This window comes from Protobothrops mucrosquamatus, unplaced genomic scaffold (genome assembly GCF_001527695.2).
Source record: "Protobothrops mucrosquamatus isolate PMUCROS unplaced genomic scaffold, P.Mucros_1.0 scaffold270, whole genome shotgun sequence".
NCBI classification, from domain to species: domain Eukaryota; kingdom Metazoa; phylum Chordata; class Lepidosauria; order Squamata; family Viperidae; genus Protobothrops; species Protobothrops mucrosquamatus.
Window position 1 is genome coordinate 766,483 of NW_015386615.1, and position 6,093 is coordinate 772,575.

At 39.2% G+C, this 6,093-nt stretch overlaps 1 long non-coding RNA gene across 1 annotated transcript; it reads right to left on the minus strand.

The window, feature by feature from the left end:
- Positions 1-2,016: 2,016 nt before the first annotated feature.
- On the minus strand, positions 2,017-4,580 carry LOC107286308. The gene is made up of 3 exons (XR_001548854.2): positions 4,508-4,580; positions 2,883-3,039; positions 2,017-2,154 (listed from the first exon to the last, which is right to left on the minus strand). It is a non-coding gene; the product is annotated as an uncharacterized LOC107286308 (long non-coding RNA).
- Between the last annotated feature and the right edge of the window lie 1,513 nt (positions 4,581-6,093).

The following is a 6,093-nucleotide window of genomic DNA, read 5'->3' on the forward strand; positions in this document are numbered from 1 at the left end:
GAATCAGGTATGACCAGCTGGTAGAATCTGTGAGATGAGAACTTTATTGTAAAGAAAGGAGCAAAGTTTGGAGATTTATCTAGGAGAGAGCTGGTTACCCCTTTAATTGATGACAACAGTATGGACAATTAGCTTTTTACATACTGGGAAGTCACATGTTTGATAACTTGGTTTATGAAGTAAATGAATCCCATACTTGGTTGTTTTTAATACTCTTAAATTTATGTTATATCAGAAAGCTCTGGTAATATTAATTTGTAAAATATGCAAAGCTTTAGAAAATCGGAAAGGAGCAAATATATTTTTTACTTAGCACTATATCAAATATATCTCTATCTTTTTCTTATTTATCTTTAATATATTTCACTATTTCTGAAATTAATTTTACTTTCAAAATACCTATTGTGGCCTGTTCTATTCTGATACCTTTCCCAATGTTCGTATTAAAAAGGAGGGTGCTTGAAAACCTGTATGGGCCTCATTCCAGGTAGCAATAGTGCACCATTGGAATATTCTGGAGCATTTGCAAAATGGAAAACTAGCTCAAATACAAGGTTCCTCAATGAACGGAGTATAATTTTAATCTGAAACAGTATTATCTCTCTTTTTTTGGCTCTCTGAATACCTTATTAAAAAGTTGTGTTCTTCAAACAGCCATTTTTGGCATGATTGCTTACTACCATTTGCTCTGACATACAAAAAACCCTCATATAATATCTCTAAAATCAGATTTATTCCTGTCTTTTGCAAATATCAAATTGTTCCTGCACACTGTATTTTGTTTTATTTGTTTGATCTGTGTTATTTTCAAATTGTTTAAGTCTGAGTTGCCTGTTTGGCCTTATGCTTTATCTGTTTTCAAAGGAGGTTTTTCTAGCTGAGGGTGTATATCACCCAGAGTCCACTGGAGTTGAATGCTATAATAAATTTAAACCATACTAAATAAATATATTTAAGCCCCCTGTTGAAAACAGAAATACACCTTTTTTCTATCCCAGTGGTGGCGAACCTATGGCACGCGTGCCAGAAGCGGCACTCAGAGCCCTCTCTGTGGGCACGCGCACCATGCCCCGGAGATGGCAACCATCCCTCTTCAACCAGCCGCCCACTAACTCGCCAAGGTCCCACATGGCTGGATGCATCCCAGCACCCATGCGTTCGCTGGCCTCTGTGCGCAGGGGCTGATGGTGTCAGGCAGCAGCCGCCCCGGCCCCTGCCTCACCTTGCCCTGTGACAGTGGCACCCCCGCCCTGCCTCGCCTCTCCCCGCAGGATCAGCCTCCTGCCCACTGCCCCACCTGTCAGAGACCACCTGGATCTCCCCCAACCCTGCCTGGCTCCCACAGGCGTCCCTCCCCACGAGCAACATTGAGGTGATCACGCCCACCTTGGCCACACCCACCCAATCTGCCATGACCACCACAGTCATGCCCATCCAGTGGGCCATGCGCACCTGGCACTCGGGGATAAATAAGTGGGTTTTGGGTTGCAGTTTGGGCACTCGGTCTCTAAAAGTTTTGCCATCACTGTTCTATCCTAATCAATTGTTGACATGAATCTTGATTGACCATGCTCCACTTTCAAAGGCATAGGATTTGATGGCATCTGAAAAAGCACTGAATCAAGTGCCAAAGCAATTCCTATTTGCTAATAGCTCACCCCACTTTTCCCCCCTAATAATTCTCTTTGCCCTGCATAGAAATCTTGTATAGATGTAATTGAAATTGCTGGAAGCTTTGTTGCATGATGATTGCTTCATTTCAACTTATATATGTTAATGAGGAGGCTGAAAAGTTGAGAGAAAGTTTCAGCATTTGATAACTGACCTTTCTTTTTGAAGAAGAATATCTTCAATTCCTTTTTATTTTGGTTTTTTTTTTCCTATCTTATTTCATCCTTTAAAATGATGAGGTAAAAAACGTTCCCAGCTCCACAGGCCAGTCTTTGGCAAATGTCTCTCATTCATAAACATTCACACTCACAAATGTACCAAAAGGAAAAAAAAACTAGGAGCAATATTATGCTGCTCAAATTTATTCAAAGGAAAACATTGCAAAGCTTTAATAAGTCAATTTAAATCAGGGTCATTCATTGGGCTGTGTCAGAAGCAAAAGGCTATCTTCTAGGTATCTTGTAAAGATCATCTCAGCAAGATCTACAACAGAAAAAAACATATTGTGATGTATTATTTCACAACTCCTCCCTTTATGACTAGACTAAGTGCTGCCTGCTGTGTTCAAACGTTAGTTGTCACAGCTCCAGAATAACTGTTATTCTCTTTGGTTGTAAGCAAGTCCTTCACCTTTAGACTGGGGTTTCCGTGAATTACTGGGATTTTTTTTTCAGTTGGTTTCTGCAATTTTAAGTCCCCCATTTACTGAAGAGCCAAGCTGCCTTCTGTAAACGTTTCTTTGGTTCTTCTTGGGCAAGATTGCTTCATCCAAAGCAGGGTTCTTCAAACTTGGCCCTTTTATGACTTGTGGACTTCAACTCCCAGAATTCTTCAGCCAGGCACACTGGCTGAGGAATTTTGGGAGTTGAAGTCCACAAGTCATAAAAGGACCACGTTTGAAGAACCCTGATCCAAAGTGTTAATTCTCTTAGTAAGGAGCAGATCTTATATAATCATTTATATTTCATAAAGTGATCCTAGATGACCCACAGCAACCAATAAAAACCAACACCACAATCACCACACAGGGAACAAGGTCCCAGAATCAGTCATAGTGCTAATTCCTTGACTCCATCCTATCCTAGCCAAATACCTGAGGAAATAACCAAGTTTTCTTCTGGAAGATTAAAAAGATCAGTCATCGTGAAACAGTAGAAGGAGTAGCACACAAAATATTCCCTTCTGAAGTAAACTATCTCAACAGCACATACCAGTCAACAGGTTTCATTCAATCTTCGGAGGGGCTGTTCTGATACAGAGTATATTTATTAAAGCCTCAATTATATTTTTGGTTAATGCATCTGGACATGGATATGATGGAAAAGGTGGGGATCTCCGTTCATTGCTTTCACTTTCACTGCTGCTGGCCTGGAAGAGAAGGAGAAAAATGAGGAAGACATCAAGTTAAAATGGGTAAATGTATTTAATGTTAGATTTATTTTTAAAATATTTCATTTATTGTGATAACTGTTTTTGACCAAATCAGTCTATCAGATGTTTTATTTATCGAACTGATTCCCCGAGCCAAACCAAGCCAGCCATTAGCAAAGATTGCAGCCCATTACAAGAGCACCCAACCAAGCATCTTGGTTGCCTTCAGCCAAGTATCCAAAGGACCATATAAAAAAATCTTGATCCCAGTTTTCAGTTGGGTTGATAGGACATGGGATTGTGCAAGCTGATCTTCCCATCAGCCTGACACCTTCCAAACTTTCAAGGATATCATCTCCAAATCCAACTTTGGAAATTTTATCAACAAGAAATACTTACCTTGAAACCTTTATAGTATACCATTGTTTCTCAGCATTGGCTACTGTAAGATGTCTGGGCTTCAACTCCCAGAATTTAATAGCCAGCCATTGCCACACATCTTACAGCTGCCAGGGTTGAGTAACATTGTGTGGGAGGTCACACACACACACACACACACACACACACACACACACACACACACGAAAGAAATGTTTTGGGGAATATTAAAAAGGCAGAATATATTTCCCCAAAGGATCTTAAAGGCAGAAAAGCAAGCCCAGTTTTTCTTAATAGCCCAACAGAAACTAGGCAGAGGCCAGCTTTTAGAAATGCAGATGTGATAATCCTTTCAAAAAGGTTGGAGCCAAGAAGATAGAAGCTGATGAGATTAGGAAGACAAAAAGCCCTAAAATCCACATCCCCACCCAAACTCTAAGGACAGGAAACATAATAGGATTAACCCACCAATACCAAAAGGGCACACTCAGACTGAGGCCAAAGTACATGACACAGGGAATACAAAGCCTCAAACAGGAACAGGAAACAACCTCAAAAGCCCAAGGAGGTATAAAAACCCAACACTCCCAGCAACATGTGGTCAGCTTTCCCAGAGCCATGCTTCTGTCTGCCTCTGCTGTTCAATTAACTACAACCTTCTTTCTAAAGCAGTCTCCATTTTGTTTATTCCCGGCTTGGATGGGACCCTGATGAAGACTTTCTTTCAACAACTGTTTCTGCTCCATGCTAATGAGAAGAAAGATTTGTTTCAAGTCTCTGCAGGGTATGATCTTCCTCTATGAACTGAACATTCCTTCTCTCTCCTTCTATCTGTCTCTCTGATTCATCCATCCCAGCCACCTTTTGCAATGTAGAAAAATAATGCTAGCTTCCCTCCCTGAACCATCAGACAAGAATTTTGAGAAAATGAATGCTCTGCTCACCCCATTCGAATAGAACCACACAAACCCCCTGACTCTCAAAAACTGTGCAGTTATTTTTTTTTTCAAGCATTAAATGAAGCCTAGATATTTTTTTTCAAGCATTAAATGAATCCTATCATGCAATCACAATCCTTAATGTGTACCTCAAGAGGAAGAACGATGGCCAAAAGGCAGGCAAGAACGATCACAAACTTCATTTTGTTGGATAAATCTGTAAGAACAATGAATTATTAGTTATTAACAATTAGTTAACTGAATGCCAAGTTAATGCATGGTGCTCAAGAAAATTTTGTTGGTCTCCAAATGACTATTAGAACTCTCTCCTACCATGAGGTGGACATTTGGAATTTTTCTTCCCAGATCTCATGGCTCTAATTATACCTTCAAATGCTATGTATTTGTGTTTAAGAAATCATGTGTTGGTTTCTAATGAATATCAATGATAAAAAAAAGCCTTCAGCATTCTCTGGAAAACTTCCTAATTATTTTAAAAGCAAATCTACACATTGGCTCCTCCCACTGGGTCTGAACTGAATCTTCTGGTTTATATTTAAGAGACAGAAACACTAGAAACATTAATAATAATAATAATAATAATAATAATAATAATAATAATAATAATAATAATAATAATAATAATAATAATAATAATAATAATAATAATAATAATAATAATAATAAAGTTGGAAGGGACCTTGGAGGTCATCGAGTCCAACCCCCTGCTCATGCAGGAAACCCTATACCATTTCAGACAAATGGCTGTCCAGTCTCTTCTTAAAAACTTCCAGTGTTGAAGCATTCACCGCTTCTGGAGGCAGGTTGTTCCACTGGTTAATTGTTCTAACTGTCAGGAAGTTTCTCCTTAGTTCTAGGTTGCTTCTCTCCTTGATTAGTTTCCATCCATTGCTTCTTGTCTTGCCTTCAGGCACTTTGGAAAATAGCTTGACTCCCTCTTCTTTGTGGCAGCCCCTGAGATATTGGAACACTGCTATCATGTCCCCCCTCGTCCTTCTCCTCGTTAAACTAGACATACCCAATTCCAGCAACCGTTCCTTATATGTTTTAGCCTCCAGTCCCCTAATCATCTTTCTTGCTCTTCTCTGTACTCTTTCTAGAGTCTCAACATCTTTTTTACATCGTGGTCACCAAAACTGGATGATCCCAAACAATGTGAATCCATTACCCCTTTGACATTACATCCTTCCAAAGCTTTTGGGCAGAATCCTCTGAGTGGCGGCATTCTGCCTTCATGAAAAACAACTGAATTTCTAACAGAGAAGACTAATTCTCTGATTCTTTTATCCCCAAGCTTTACCTGAGCTTCAAAAGCATTGAAAATAAACTATTAATAGAAAAAAAATATTGGTATTTCCAAGGGCAATGGATCTGTTCTGAATTTGGAATTTAGATGTGAAGGAATGTATCCTTCTAATGCATGAAACCTTTGCTTCAGGAGAAGATGAATTTGATTTCACTTCCTCTGGCGAAGCAGGGGAGGAAAAGAGGGAAATGAAACAGGAAAGGGCAAAGCCCTACTCTTTTAAAAGTATTGCTGACTCTTGGATCATTTTAAAATGAATAATGTGCTTCTTATAAGAACTGACCAAAATATTATAAGAAGCAGTACTATATAAAGAATATAACCATGGGTAAATTGATTTCAGTGAAAAGATTAAGCATGTGTTGCTACTTCTATGTTTCCTACTGAATTCAAATTATCTCAAAGCTA